Source organism: Rattus norvegicus, chromosome 12 (assembly GCF_021556685.1).
Source record: "Rattus norvegicus strain SHRSP/BbbUtx chromosome 12, alternate assembly SHRSP_T2T, whole genome shotgun sequence".
In the NCBI taxonomy this organism is placed as follows: Eukaryota; Metazoa; Chordata; class Mammalia; order Rodentia; family Muridae; genus Rattus; species Rattus norvegicus.
In genome coordinates, this window is record NC_141545.1 from 21,359,971 (window position 1) to 21,375,549 (window position 15,579).

The window sequence follows — 15,579 nt, forward strand, 5'->3', positions numbered from 1 at the left end:
GGGTGGGAGTGGGAGGGGCAAAAGGCAACCTAGGCTATCATCACAAGGCTCTCAGTAGCTACACAGACTGGCTAGGCAGAGAACTCCAGGACTCCTCCTGTCTCACCCTCCCAGTGCTGGGACTAATAAACATGTGTGTCCACACCTGGCTTTTTATGTGAGTGAATGTGAAATTCGCATTCTCATGCACCCCCCCACACACACACACACTGAACCTCTTTCCCCATCCCCAAGCACGCTCCTAAACACCTCTGACTCTCCTTTTATATTTTGGATGAGGGGTCGATAATTGCAAACAGGGCCACGATGACAGCCAGTAACGAGGGTTCCTGTGGTGGTGCAGGCCACAGGGAAAGGGTCAGTGTGATCCTGCACAGGGCACAGGAGAGGCAGCTGCAGACCTTCAGCTCCCTAGGGGGAAAGTGTGCACGAGTTCTGACCTCTGTCTCTCTTCTTGACAATGATGTGGCCTCCTAAGAGGGCCACTCGCCCACTGAATTCATGCTGCAACAGCGTTCTGCAAGATGGCGCCTGGGCTCTTTTACCTGTGATGGGAAGGGGATGGTGGTGGGAGGAGGGGAGAGGATGAAAGAGGACTGGTGTGGTGACTTGGTGTGTGTGTGTGTGTGTGTGTGTGTGTGTGTGTGTGTGTGTGTGTGTGTGACACGGACCGTACCTAGCTGGAGCAAGGTGTGGTTTTCTATGGAGCTGAACACCTAGCTTTTCTGAAGAAAAGATAAATAAAAAAACAAAACAAGTAATAACCCAGAGAATGGTGCATGCAACAGAGAGGGTGCTGACTGGAGTGCAGGGCAAACAGGGGTGCAGAGATGTGAGGGAGACTAGTGCAGGGGGCGCACAGCAGTGGTGGAGGGGCAGAGCACCATCTGCTCCCCTTGTGGAGGCCATGGGTGGGTGGGCCTGGCCTCAGGTGCACATGAAGTCCTCAGGGACACAGCTTCCTCCGGAGGCCTGGGGCCCAGAGCTCAGGGTCCCTATAGCTCCACCTTCCTCAGCCATCAGGCTCCTGCTAGGGAGCTCGAGGAAGGATGCGGAGAGATAGAAGAATTTGCCCTCTACAGGGGCTAGTGAGAACTCTGGGAACTGCAGGGTCATTCCTAGGAGGGTCCTTGGCCACTGAGGAACACTTGAGAGTCACTTGTTCCCTTCAGTCTCTTTCATTGGAAGAATGAAAATAAGTCTGGCCGTGTTTCACAGTTACTGGTAATGGCAGAGCAAAAGGAGATCTCCCCACCAGAATAAAAGTCTATCTCCCTCATCCTCCTGGGGTGGAGCTGTCACAGCCTAGGACAGAGTCGGGATAGTGATGGGAGTCACAAATCTAGAATGTTCTATCCTGAGAACTGTAAGTCCAGTGCGCATGCCTGTGTGGTTTCACACGCAGGTGTGCATCCTGAGCCCATGACGCTCACTGTGCCCGACCCTCGCTGCATGCTGCACACGCCAGTCTGCTTCCTGTCTCACAGTAGAAGCTCGGCAGCCGCCTGACAGCTGGGAACCTTCCATATTTGGTGTCGCAGTTGGACCTGGAAACCACCCAACTAGGGCGTGAGCACAGCCTCAGGGTCGTGCCAGGCTTGCTTCCTGATAAAGTCCTTGGGGGTTTAGTCCTGGCTCGTGGTTCCCTGCAAATTTGCCCAGGTCTTTGAATCTGAGGGAGACCCACACTACTGCTAGGACCTCAGGGCAGCTGATGCAGGTTTTAAGGCTGGCCACTATCCTGTTTCCCAGGTCCTTTCTGCCAATGCTACATAAGTGTCCTGCGCCTGCCTTAGCGGGCTGAGCAGTGTCGTTCCCCACCTCTGCTCTGGGAGAGCCTGCACAGCCTCCCAGCCCCCAGCTTGCTCTCTCTTTGAACTGATGAGTCTCAAAGCAGAGTACGGGGTCTGTCCCCACCCAGCCACACTGTGACAAGCTTGAAGTTCCTACTGTGCTATTCCTTCCAGCTGGGCTGGTGGCTCAAGTTCTCGTGTGCAACAAAACTCGCCCCACAAGTGGGCAGAGAAGTGAGGCCCCATGCCGCCCACAGGAAACAGAAAGGCAGAAGACGAACTTCAAGAGGCAAACTCCATTGATGTCAGAGACGTACTGAGCAGAAGAGAGACGGTGCCCCACAGACTCCAGAGTTTTATGTCAACTTGACACAAGGAAGAGTCATCGCAGAGGAGGGAGTCTCAGTGCAGAAAATGCTTCCAGAAGAGCAGGCTCACAGCAAACCTGTAGGGTGTTTAATTAGTGATGGATGTGGGAGGAGTCAGACCCCAGTGTGTGGTGCCATCCCTGGGCTGGTGGTCCTGGGTTCTATTAAGAAAGCAGGCCGAGCAAGCCATGAGGAGGAAGCCGGTAAGCAGCACCCCTCCACGGCTTCTGTGTCAGCTCCTGCCTCCAGGTTCCGGCCCTGTGTGCGTTCCTGCCCTCAATGCTTTGGATGATGAACTGTAAGTGAAATAAACCTTTTCCTTTCCATGTTGCTTTTGGCCATGGTGTTTCAATTGCAGCAACAGTCACCCTCACTAGACATTCCAGTTTGGTCCAGAACTGCTTGGCACTCAGTTCTGACCTTGAGGGACCATGAAGAGGTCCAACCCACATCACCTCTGCCTCACAGCACTGTTCTGAGAACTGACATCTGTTCAGACATCCATAGCCTGCAGTCATCCTGGGAGGCTGAAGGGACTGTTCCCGGTTTACAGATGGCGAGCGTAATGGCTAATTCACCTGCCGGGGTTCCCACGGCAGTGAGGTCAGAGTTCAAACCCAGCAGTGAGGAGCAGAGTCTATGAATAAACTTAGGGTCACATGGCCTGCAGGTTGACAGAGTGAGTCCAGGGTGAATGGGTGAGCCCGTTGGGATAAAACAAAGAGGCTCGTGGGTGATGGGGACCATTAGGGGGTTGCCTATGGAAAGTTCCCTGGGACCTGGAATCCCCAGAGCATTTGCAGGGCCATAGCCCCAGGCCTGCTTTGTGAATGGGGCACCTGCATACCTGGGTGAAAAACTGCACGGAAAGACACTCGGGCCTGGGAGCCAAGAGCCCAGGTTGGGTCTGCCCAGGTTGGGTCTAAGCCTGATGACACCAGAAGACGTGTTGAAGGATACATGCACACTAGTTTGTCAGGATGCCCAGAGAGGGACCCCAGGAGTCCTTGGGGAATCAGGCGGAATTGGGTGTGTACACTGCGGACTATTATTGTACGACAATGAAACGGAGCAAACCGCGTAGCCAAACGGACACCACTGTGCACACCTGTTCAGTTGCTGTCCCTTGTGCCAAACTTTCAGAATTTGCAGCCGTCTCCTTTGCTGGGCTGGGGTAAGTATAAATGTAAAAATGTGTGAGAGTAAAAAAATCACAAAAGCAAGGAAGGGGGGTTGGTTGGGGCTCCAGTGGCTGTGGGGGAAAGTCTTCAGTGCAGGGGGCTGGGGAGATGGCTTAGTGGGTAAAGTGCCTCACATGCATAAGAATCAGAATTCTGTCCATGGAACTTGAGTTAAAAGCCCCCCTGGGGAAGCGGGGGATACAAGAGCACCCTTGGGCCTTGCTGGACAGAGTCCAGGCAAATTAGTGAGTTCTGGGTTTTGAGACCTTGTCTCAAAAGATATGACTGAGGACATGGGACAGTCAGCCACTGGCCTTCACATTTTTCACACATGTGCATGTGTGCACACATGCATGCATACACATGCATATGATTATATGCACATGTGTGCAAGTGCATACACACATGTACATGCACACAAGCATGAACGCACATGCATGCACACACATACACACATATGCACATGCATGCAAGTGAGCACACACACATAGGCATGTGCACACAAGTGCATACACATATGTGCATGAGTACACACACACACACACACACACACACACACACACTCCATACATAGAAGTAACTAAGATCCACCTATGATTCCAGCACTCAGGAGCAGGAGGCTGAGGCAGGAGGATTACAAGTTTGAAGCCAGCCTCAGCTACATAGGGATCCCATGCTGTGTCCCTCCCCAGACATTATGATGACAAATTCTCTTCTGAGGACCTCAGCAAAATTAAAAGTCGAAAGACGAGGGATGAACTGCTACTGTGAGGCGGGAAGCCACCTGGGAGGGAGACCCATTGTGTTATCATTATACCTTTGGTCATAGTAAATATTTTATAATTAGTGAAATATTTATTAGGGATTCCTTAAATATTTGAGATGTCTTGAATATTTTATCATAAATTTTAAAACGTTTTGAAAAGTAACTGCTTGTGGTTTCAGACTGAGTTCCCCATCCATGGAGGTGTGCAAGGACAACTGTGTCAGGGGGTCCTTAAGCCTGAGAGGGAGGTGGGGTGACAGAAGTTTGTGGGGTCCTGCTGAGGTGTGTGAGGAGTGGGGATCAGATATCTGTTTGTCTCCAGCTCTGGATAAGGGCCCTTCTGGAGAAAAGCCACTTTCTCCCACTCTGAGGACCAGGATGGGATGCCAAGTTGTTGCAGGGTCTCTGGGCAGCAAGGGGCAACAGCAGTCTGTCTCTTTACCGCCATGGTAAGAACAAATCCCAGCCTGGTGCAGAAGAACCATGGGCTCCTGGAGGTTGCAACCCCCCTTCTGAAGACAGTGGGTGCAGCTTTCTGGACCGCCCTAACTTTGCCCAAGAGGCTTTAACCTTTAGCAGTTCTCAAGCTGTGGGTCTTGACCCCTTTCACAGGGGTCTCCTAAGACCATCAGAAAACACAGATGGTTACATTACGATTCATAACAGTAGCAAATCTACAACTACGAAGTAGCAACAGAGTAATTTTATGGTTGGGGGTCACCACACCATGAGGTCACGGCATTAGGAAGGTTGAGAACCACTGCTACAGAAGAACCTAAGATTGCAAGTGGGCCCAGCTCTATCCAGAACGTCACACAATTCTCCGGCCACCCAGGAGCCACCAGCCCACCTCAGCTTCTGCCCTAAGATCCTGAAATTGTTGTGTCAGCCCAGAGAGGGCAAAAGGCTATCCTGGAAACATAGAGGCAGATTAGGTTAGACCAGGAGAGCTACAATGGTGACCCCTCTCTGTGGCATCTTCCAACCCTTCCAAACAGCATGGGAGCCTAGAGACAACTCCCTGGCAAGTGGATTCCCTGTGCTCTGTCCCCAAGGTTTGGGGAGGTTTAAGGGGCTGGTAGCTTCGAGGGGGTGGGATGGAGCAGCAAGTTGAAACTCAGACTTTGCGAGCGAGAACTCTCAAGTGACTGTCTTTAACATTGTTATTATTATTAATGTGTGCATATATGCAAGCTATGCATGAAGGCATGCAGTCATGTGTGTGATGGAGAACACGTGTGTGCTACCACACGTGTGTTGATGTGGGAGGAGAGCCTTGGGTGTCAGTCCTTGCCTTCTACCTTGTTCAAGGCAGGGTGTCTTTCTCCCCCTTGCATAGCTAGCTGCCCTGTGAGCTTCTTGGGAGTCTCCTGTCTCTGCCTCCTGTCCCCCTGTAGGAGCACAGGGGGTGCAGACAGACACACTGCGTTTGTTGTACGTGGAATTGGACCTCAGTTCCCATGCCTGCATGGCAAGCGTTTCGTCTTCGAGTGACCTCCCTAACCCCTCTCGTTAACTTGAATAGCACACAAGGCCTCGGACTCAACCAGAGCATGGATAGAGCACTTCCTACGGATTCGATGTGGTGATTAATGGGGCCCTATTCCAACATGCTGTGTGGACGGTGGCCTGAATCCATGGTCTCCTCTTCCCAGTGACGTTTCTTTACTAAGTTTGGTTTCATCTTGTTTGGTATCTTCTAGCAAGAGAGAACTTTCTGGAAGGAGCCATGGAAAGCCCTGGAGATGACCCTGGACGCAGTTCTAAGGCACCCTCATGCCTGCTGTCTCTTACTAGGTCCCAAGATCCAGACCATCCATCCATGATAAATCTAAGAATCCTGGCTGGCCATCAACTTCTATTCTCTTCATATCCTTTAAACTTGAGGTTAGTAAGATGGCTCAGCAGGTAAAGGGGCTTGCTGCCAAGTCTGACAGCCTGAGTTCAATTCCCAGGACCAGCATGATGGGAGAGAACAGACTGCAGCAAGTTGTGTGGATACGAACACTGTCTCTCCCTCTCCCTCTCCCTCTCCCTCTCCCTCTCCCTCTCCCTCTCCCTCTCCCTCTCCCTCTCCCTCTCCCTCTCCCTCTCCCTCTCCCTCCCCCTCCCCCTCTCCCTCTCCCTCTCCTCCCTCTCCCTCTCCCTCTCCTAAACCCAAACCCAAGAGCTCAAGCGGGATCCACCCAATGACACTTCCTGATATCCTTGCAACCAGTCACAATTAGTGCTGAAGTCTTAGATAGGATGAGTAGAGCTGAAGGTTTCCAGTATGCACTCAAATCCATGTATATATACTACTTGCCCAGCTGGGATGCAGATGCAATGGCAGGAGTTAAAGCAACCACTTCAGCTTAAAGAAGCTGCAAGGAGAGACGCCTGCCCTAGGTACCTGGCCACTGACCTCTGGCCTGCTCTCTCTCTCTCTCTCTCTCTCTCTCTCTCTCTCTCTCTCTCTCTCTCTCTCTGCGTGTGTGTGTGTGTGTGTGTGTGTGTGTGTGTGTGTGTGTACTAGGGTGGGGGAGATACAAACATTTATATTATTTACCTTGTTTTAGTTCATTTTCAAGAGCTTCACCCCTGAAAGATCCGATTACTCAGCAAGACCATGGAGGTGTCCGAAGTGTACCCCAGCATGTCCCCACCATACCAGGTCTTCCTCTTTGCTGCCTCCCTCCACGGCCCACCCTGGTGAACCTGTCTAGTGTTCACACAAGCTCTGAAGATGGCACCCATGGAGCGCACCTCAGAAACTGAGCCTCAAGCTCCCACACTGTGTGTGCCCTCCACTTGGTGCAGCCCGCGTGGGGCTGCAGCCTACTGGGTGTTTCATGAACAGGCAGCCAGTCAGATGTCTGGGATCTCGGAGCAACAAGTGGCTAGCTCGGCTGGACAGATGGAGACCTGTGCTGGAGCCTGGCCCAGGCCATCTCTCTGTCTGACCTTGGAACCATGGCACCGTGAGTCACTTGAGCAACAGGACAGGAGGGCCAAGGCACAAGTCACTGTGCTAACCAAAAAGACACTAAGTAAACGCTGCCTTCTCCTGCAGGAAGCTCCCCAGCTCTTGGCCACGTCTCCCCACATCAAATCCCAGCCCTGAAGAAGCCACAGCTGGTGACAGCTTCTGCATCCTCAGCCTGCTGCCACTTAGGACTCTCCATGATGATCACTCCAGCCCCTTCCTCATCATGGCCCACCCCTCCTCTGTGGTATATTCAGCCACCAGCTTGGTTGGCGGGAGAGTGAGCTCACTGCCTTTCGGGCAACATGAAACAGACGTGTCTACAGGATTCCTTTTCCTCTCTTATATTCTCTTTCTTTCCTGCCTGAGACATAGATGCAATGGCTGGGGCTACAGCAGCCACCATGAGACCATGAGAGTGATTGCTCAGACAGAGGAGGAACCAGAACCACTGACTAGTTCTCAGGACAGTACCCCATAGCCACGCTCTTCACACAAGAGAGAGGAGTACCGTGTGGGGCTCAGCCCTACAGTGCAGGCCTCTGTTTTACACACAATCTGGCACTGCATAAAAGAATGCTGAACTGTTTTATTAGGGAGCAGCTCTCAATTTAAATTCTCTGAAAATGCTTGACTCTGTTGGATGCAAAGTCTCAGACCAGGGCTGATGGGTCTTAACATTCTCTCTCTCTCTCTCTCTCTCTCTCTCTCTCTCTCTCTCTCTCTCTCTCTCTCTCTCCTTTCTCCCCCTCCTCTTCTCTCTTTAATAAAGCAGTAGCAAGCCTTGGGCTCTCAGCCTCCCTGGGGCTAGAGCGTCCAATGAGAATTTAATAACATTGTTTTCTTTCCATTGAATTTATTTTTATGATTATGAATTCTATTTATGGCCGGGGAGACCTGTTTTCCATTTGTGTAGTGCTATAAAACTTCCCTTTATATAAATGTATTTAAGTTTTTAAAAAGCAGATTGATTTAGAGAGAAGCTGTAAAGGGTGTTTTGGCAGGGGAGGTGGGGTTCATGGGGGCACCATAGTGGGGAGTCTGGGCCTATTGCCCACTCTTCAGATCATTCAGTCCCCTCTGGGGATGAGGTGAAGGTAGGGCTCTAAAGGTCACAACGCTAGCTGCCTGTGAAGACAGAACCCTGCTTGCCCAGGGGCTCGTCCAGCCATGATCGCCCTGGAGAGTTTCTAGAAAGCCAGTTTTAGAGTCATGACTGAACAATTTGGGGCTGGGTGGGGGCAGGAATCTGGTCACCCCCGCCTTCCTCAAGCTGCTCTACCCGCCTGTGGCAAGACTTCAAAAGCAGGGGCTCCAGGAGCTGGCATGACCTTTTGCTAATTAGCTCTAGCTGTTTGCTTCGCTGTCTCCAGCCGATCCCTAGACAGCGGTTCAACAGGCCAACATGGCCGCTGTCAGCCCCCTGTCGCCCCGGGGGCACATAAACAGCTCTGTGTTGGAAAAAGCAAGGCAGAGCTGGGGCTTCTGCACCAGAAGGAGGGAGGGAAGGATCACCAGGGCTGCCACAGGCTCTGGACAAGTCAGCAGAAGTTATTTGGATAACTAGAGAGATGCTGCGTCCACTTCTCAGACAAGGAAATAGAGGCAGAGAAGAGGGAGGGGCCTTCACAGAGGGTCTGGACTCCACCTCCCCAGGCTGCTCTTACCACAACCACCAGGCAAGCTCAACCCCTGATGGTGGAAACAGAGTTTAGCCAAGGACTACGTGTCATGAACGGCCTTTCTGAACTCTTAGTCCTGGTTTCCAGGAAAAAGATTTCTTGGGATGAAGTCTCTGTACAAGAGGGACAGAGAAAATGGGAAGTGGCAGTGCTTAAAATACTAGGGAATGAGGCATAGCCCAGTGTAGAGCCCCTGCCTAGAATCCCCCAGTGAAGGGCTGGGGCGTGGCTTAGTGGTAGAGTACTGACCTAGTATGCAGGAGTCCTTCAGTCCCATCCTCAACACCTCCAAGTTATAACTCAATACCGGCAACTGAGAAACAGTGTGTCCCGCCCCTGGGTTCCTGAGGAAACCCTTGTGGAGCATATGTGTGCCTCCTTCAGACCTGCAGGAGCCTGGAGGCCATCTGCTCTACCACCTGCCTTCCTGGGTAGTTGGCTCGGAACTGTCCCATCCTCCATTCATTCAACAAACATTCATTCAGGGCCTGTGTCTGCTAGGTCCAGGAGACTGCATTTTAATGTGTGAAATGTCAAGCCTGGGGCACAAAAAGAGGGAAGGAAAGGGGTGGGCCTAAAGGAAAGTGGGTGGGTCTGAAGGAGACCTCAGAAGGACAAGCAATGAGCACATCTATAGGTATGGCTGTTGCCTATAAATGTTAGCACAGGCTGTTTTATTCCCAGTTTCTTGATCAGCTACTTTTCCCTGAGGAGCTGTGCACTCCACAAACACTATGCTACAGAGACCCAGGAAGCCCTGTACAGGTTTTTTTAATAAATGCAGCAAATGACCACGTGAGAAGAGGCATGGTCTGGGGTGAGGCCAGGCTGCGAGCGCTCATAATGTCCACACTCTTTGCTGTGCCAATGGCCTGAGGTCAGCGCAGCCAAGTCTGCCTAGCTTCATGACAACCACCCATAATTGTTCCCTAAGCACAGGGCCTCTGTCCTGTCTCTGTAGGCATGTCCCCTAGCCGCCATGACAGGGGAGTCTCGGGGTCTGTGTTGTCAGCGTATTCACTCCCTCCTCTCTACTTGAGGCACAGCAAAGACTGGTCGCCTGCTGTCTGCCTTTCTGAGTCCTTCTGTGAGGGATTCTCCATCCCTGACTCCCTCCTCGTCCTCTGAGAGGCCTTCTGGGCCACCTGTCCCACGGACTATCTTCCTGGGAGGTCAGAATTCTTCAATGCTCAAATGCAGCAGGCAAGCAACCTCTGGAGAAAATTCCACCCAAAACTAGACTTTCCAGGAGAACTACCTTGGATTCCGACAGCACCTCCTGCTGGTCATATGTGGTATTTCACTCAGGCTCCACTAGACAAGGCAGGAAGTCCTGCATAGAGTCCAGGACGGAGGACTCCAAGTCCCATTACCCCAGTGAGGCACACCGACATCATCACATCCAACCTCCACCACCTGTAGGTGGACCTGGGTGTTTCCAGAAGCATCTGCCAATGGCCAAAGTCTTGCCCCACTTTCCCACCAGTGTCCAGCTCTGTCTGTGGCCATTTTATGGTCCTGACACCTCCTGGCTGCCCTTTCAGTTCTAAGCTGTCCCCTGTGGTCTCTGTTATCTAAGGACAGCGCTTCTGCATGGGACTCCATGAGCGAGGTGTCTATCTACCTCTGTCTGGCTCTACCTCGGTCTCCATGAGAGACTGACAAGCAAAGATCACCATCACCCCTCACTGCACTTCCTTCTCTCCCCGGAACACAGGCTGTCTTGAAGCTGGCCAGGGAAACTAAGTCAAGAGACAGAAGTCTTGGTTCAAGGGCAGTATAGTGACTGTTTTTGTGTGTTAACTCTACACAGCAGAAGTGATGACAGAGAAAGGAGCCTCAGTGGAGGAAATGCCTCCATGAGACCCAGCTGTAGGGCATTTTCTCACTTAGTGATCAAGTGGGAGTGCCTAGCTCATTGTGTGTGGTGCTGTCCCTGGGCTGGTGATCTTGGGTTCTATAAGAAAGCAAGCTGAGCAAGCCAGTAAGTAACATCCCTCTATGGCCTCTGCATCAGCTCCTGCTTTCTGCCCTGCATGAGTTCCAGTCCTGACTTCCTTTGGTGATGAACAGCAATGTGGAAGTGTAAGCTGAATAAACCCTTTCCTCCCCAACTTGCTTCTTGGTCATGGTGTTTGTGCAGGAAGAGAAACGCTGACTAAGACAGGCTGAACTAACCAGTTTTGGAGAAGAAGGCGGACACTAATAAGGCTTGACATCTACCTAAATGATCACTGTCAAGTGCTTATGTGTGTGTATTCAGTAGTCCATGCATTCGTTCATTCATTTGTTCATGCATTCACTTGTTCATTCATTCACTTGTTCATTCACCCATTCATGCATTCAATCATTCACTTGTTCATTCACCCATTCATGCATTCATTCATTCACTTGTTCATTCACTCACTTGTTCATTCATTCATTCACTCATTCATGCATTCATTCACTCACTTGTTCATTCATTCACTTGTTCATTCACCCATTCATGCATTCATTCACATACCCATCCATCATTCATTCCTGTTACATCCATCCATTCACAGATGCATTCATTCATCTCTCATTTTTCCATCCATCCGACGCATCAGCCTTTAGTCTCCTTTAGCATCTAGAAAGTATGTAGACTCTCTTGAATTATGAATGTCACTATGTCATTCAGCCCTTTTCATTCAGTCTGGGGGGCCTATGGTTGAGAAGAGGAATAACTTCTCCCAAAGTTAAGCATCTCAGAAGAGGTGCATCATGGGGCAGGAGACGCTGAAAGCAAAGGGCTTTCAGTATCGAGGAGGCTCCCAGGTATTTGTGGCCCTGGAAGACTGACGGAACTGCAAGACCAGCTGGGTCTGTACCTGCACCCCCAAACTGCATCTCCTGGGTTGCCAGGGAGTGTTAAAGGCAACAAGGAACCTGTCGCTGGAGGATGTGTGTGTGTGTGTGTGTGTGTGTGTGTGTGTGTGTGTGTGTGTGTAAATAGACAGTGAGTGGCAGTAATTACCTAAAATTGTGGGTTAGGAGCGGATGTACATAACCAAAATCTACACGGGGATGTGAGGGGGGAGCACTCATCAATTAGAACTAATTACTTAACAGCTAATTCAAATAATAATGGACTGTATTTGAATATGCTAACAAGACAGAACCTGCCTCTGTAAAGGTAAGTGGGACAAAAATAGCAGAGGGCCTCAGGGCTGAGAGGAAACCCAGGGAAAACAGCCACATTCCTCCTCCAGACCTGGCCCTGGCCACCACCTACTCTCCATCTCTGTTACTGAAGGTCCCTGCTCTGGGACACCTGTCCGCCCCAGGTGGCCCCAGCTTCTAGTGCTTGGCAAGCAGAGGAGAAGCAAGAGCGCTCACCCTGTTAGCCCCACAACAAGCCTGAGACAGGAGAGAAAACAGTTCTGAGGACAGCCTGTGGCCTGCCAAAGACAACAAGCTCAGGGCAGAGGGGGGACAATTTCTGCCACCATCTAAGCTAAGATAGAACTCTAAGAGCAGCACCACTGCAGAGTTTGAGTGAAGGTCAGGGGATTGGTGACAAGGGCTCTGTTGTCCCACTGAACTTGGAGCCAGTTCCGTGTTCTCTTAGCCAGTGCTACCTGCCACACCAGAGTCAAGGCGGCTTCCGGGAGCCTGTCACGTAGCGTAAGCCCAGGCGTGCACATGTGACCGCACATATGCATATGCATGGTGTGTACACACCTGCACACAGGCGGAATGAGGACTCCAGGCCCTCTGGGAGATGGCTGTGTGCTGGGTCTCTCCAATGCACGATCCTGACAGGCTCAGAGGTGATTAAAGGCTTTAGTTGCCCCCGCACATGTGTCTCAGAGACAGCATGGATGACAGATTGGTGGCTCTGCTGAAGGACACACACAGACACAGAGAGAGAGAGAGAGAGAGAGAGAGAGAGAGAGAGAAGGGGGGGGGGGACCACCCAGTGGGAGGCTTGCCACTAGGCCTGCTTGTGGCTGAGATAGTTCAGGCATGAGCTGCTTCCAGTCAGGTTAGGAAACAGCTCCTGGATTCTGACTAGAGGATAAGGTCCTGCAGGCTCACAAATGTGTGATGGCATTCAAGTGACACCCCTGGCTGGTGGGTCTTCAGGAAGTCCCTGAACTGCAGTGCCCCAGTTTCTCCTAGGGTGCCTACCTAGGAGTCTTAGCCATTACCTAGGCTGCAGGATCAGAACTCAGGACCCACTCTGGAAACACAACTGTCTATGATACTGGTGAAAAGAGAATCAGACCAAACCTGGGGCCTCTAAGATGGGAAATGGGAGCTGGATTCTTCGTCAAGTTGCAATGGGGCTAGGCCCATTACACAGAAAGGTAAACTGAGGCTCGGATGCCAGATCTGCCAGCTGGCTTGAGGTACTACTCCACAGGTGGGTACCTTTGGGGATGTCACGACCTCTGGGTCAGCACACTGCCGGGGCAGGTGGTGTTTTGTGCTCCACAGTCTCTCAGAGGAAAGCACCCCTGGTGTTCCCAGGATGAGGGATAACTGATCCGACTTGCAAATGTCCGGGAGAGAGGGGTGGGAAAAACCAACAGCGCCCAGAGTTGACATTTGCATTTCAAACACTTATATCAGCAAAACAAATAACAGTAATTATACCATTTGCATATTTGTGCCGTGATTGTTTAGCATGGGGGGAGGAGGGGCGCTTGCTGATGCCAGCAGTCCGGCCTCCTGCACAGCTGTGCCTCCCGCCGATGCCTGCCTGCCATCCACTCCTGTCCCTAAGACCACACACACCTCAGGTTCCCTGCAGCGAGGGGGCATGGCCCGCCAAGACCTGACCCCATGACCCCAGCCAGGCATGGGCTCTTCACCCTATCCCCTGAGCCCTCACAGTGTCTCTCCCCTCACCAGCCTGGGACACTGACCAGCATGTCTCCAGCCGGCCCCTCCCCATCATGGTGTAGTTTGGGAGAAGGGCATCTTCACCACCACCCAGGTGGGAAGGAGCAAGGTCTCCCGTACTGTAACTCCAGGCCACCAAGGCCCTTGAGCCTTCTCCAGGTAGGGCTGCCAGCTTCCCCTGTTGCACAGCCAGTCTAGGCCCACAAAGAGTGACCTACTCAAGTCCCTGCCTTCTACTGAGTGCTGGAGGGCATGAGACATAGGGGCATGGCACAGCTCTAAGAGCTGATGGCGGCTTCCTCACCCAACTCAGACACCAGTAATGCTCAAGGTCCCAAGCCCTTCCCCTGAGGCTGCAGGAGCAGGTCTTCCTGACCACCAAATTCAGGAACCCACCTCTGTGACTATGCTTCTGCCCTGCACAGCTCTCCATTCCCCTTCCGCCTTACCCTGGGAACATACAAAGCTCATGAGGTAGAGCCAGGTGACCCCTCCTGTTCCTTCACCCAGGCGTCAGGCCATAATAACTCAAGTCTCAAGGCCAGCAGATGACGGAGAGGATCCCTTGTTCCAAGATATTCGTTGCAGCTACACACAACTGAGGATACAGCTTCTCACAGGAGCCCTCGCTGGGCCTGAGTACCACAGCCTCATGTGGGATCCCAATACATCACAAACATCCCATGTCCGCTAAGACGGGGAAGCTGAGGAGACTGACTGCAGGAATTAGCTGAGCTGAGGAACTGCCTTCAGGGGACAGGGACACAAGAGTGACCATAGCAGGTTCAGGGAGGAGCTGTCCAGGTACCACCAGACATCCAGGGGAAGTTGTCAAGCCAGGCAAGGTAAGATTGAGACAGCTGAACCCAGCTAGCTAGCATTCAGGCCCACCTTGGCTACCTGAGAGTGAGCATTGATGTGTGTGTGTGTGTGTGTGTGTGTGTGTGTACGTATGTACTCATGTGCACATGTGTGTGATACATATGTGCACATGTGTGTGTGCATGTGCGTGTGTATATGTGTTGTTATGTCCATGGTCTGTGCCTATCTGCTATATGACGTCATGTGTACAGAGCTACATGTAGCTCTGGCTACATGTAGAAGTGTGTAATGTGTAGGTGTGCACATCTGTGTGAGACCACATGTACTCAGAGGTTCGGTTGCATGTGTGTGCACATGTGTGTATGTGAGTGCATATGTGTATATACATACTATAGGTTTTCTCAGGTGATCCAAGTCCTTTTATCTGGGTCAGGGCTGAGTTGGACAAGGAACTAGGAGTTAATCTGCTGGCCCTGTCCCACCACCCAGTATCAGAATAGAAAAGGCACAGACCAGTCAGAGCCGAGAAGAGAGCTGGTCCCATGCACCAACACATTGTCCTCTCCTACCCCCATCACAGCGGCCACTGTCCAGAGATGGACACCCCCTAAACAGAGATACTAGCAAAGATAGCAACTGTGGGTGCTACCCCATTAGAGGGCACTCCCAAGGCCACACACCGGGACTCTTACTGTGTGTCCTATGGAGCTGTGCCCCAAGCCTTCTGTGATCTCCATCTTCAGATGCAGAAACTCAGGCTCACAGAGGTCAGCACACTTGACTAAGGTGACATGGAAGGGACTTGCCATGAGTCTGCCTGCCCCGTCTGCCTACAGGGCACACCAGTGCCTCTGTCCCTCCAGACAGCTCTTATAAAGGTGTCACTAGTCCCCTGATTGTGTGTGTGCATGTGTGTACATGTGCATGTGTAGTGCATGCAGGTGTACACTATGTGTAGAGGCGTACATGTATGTGTGCATACACATGTGCATGTGTGTGTGTGTGTGTGTGTGTGTGTGTGTGTGTGTGTGTAGGTCAGAGGTCAAATGTGTGTGCTGTTCCTTGGATGCCAACCACATTGTTTTGGTGAGATAATATCTCTCATTGCTCTGGCTGGCTATCGAGTCCGAGAT

At 51.7% G+C, this 15,579-nt stretch overlaps 1 protein-coding gene and 1 long non-coding RNA gene across 4 annotated transcripts in view; one reads left to right on the forward strand and one right to left on the reverse strand.

Moving 5' to 3' along the window:
* Positions 1 to 15,579, reverse strand: part of Elfn1 (extracellular leucine-rich repeat and fibronectin type III domain containing 1) — a 64,820-nt gene that overhangs the window by 15,651 nt on the left and 33,590 nt on the right.
* LOC148002215 (uncharacterized) lies at positions 1,484 to 8,030 on the forward strand. Its single transcript, XR_015634681.1, has 4 exons — positions 1,484 to 3,335; positions 5,812 to 5,995; positions 6,667 to 7,068; positions 7,161 to 8,030. It is a non-coding gene; the product is annotated as an uncharacterized LOC148002215 (long non-coding RNA).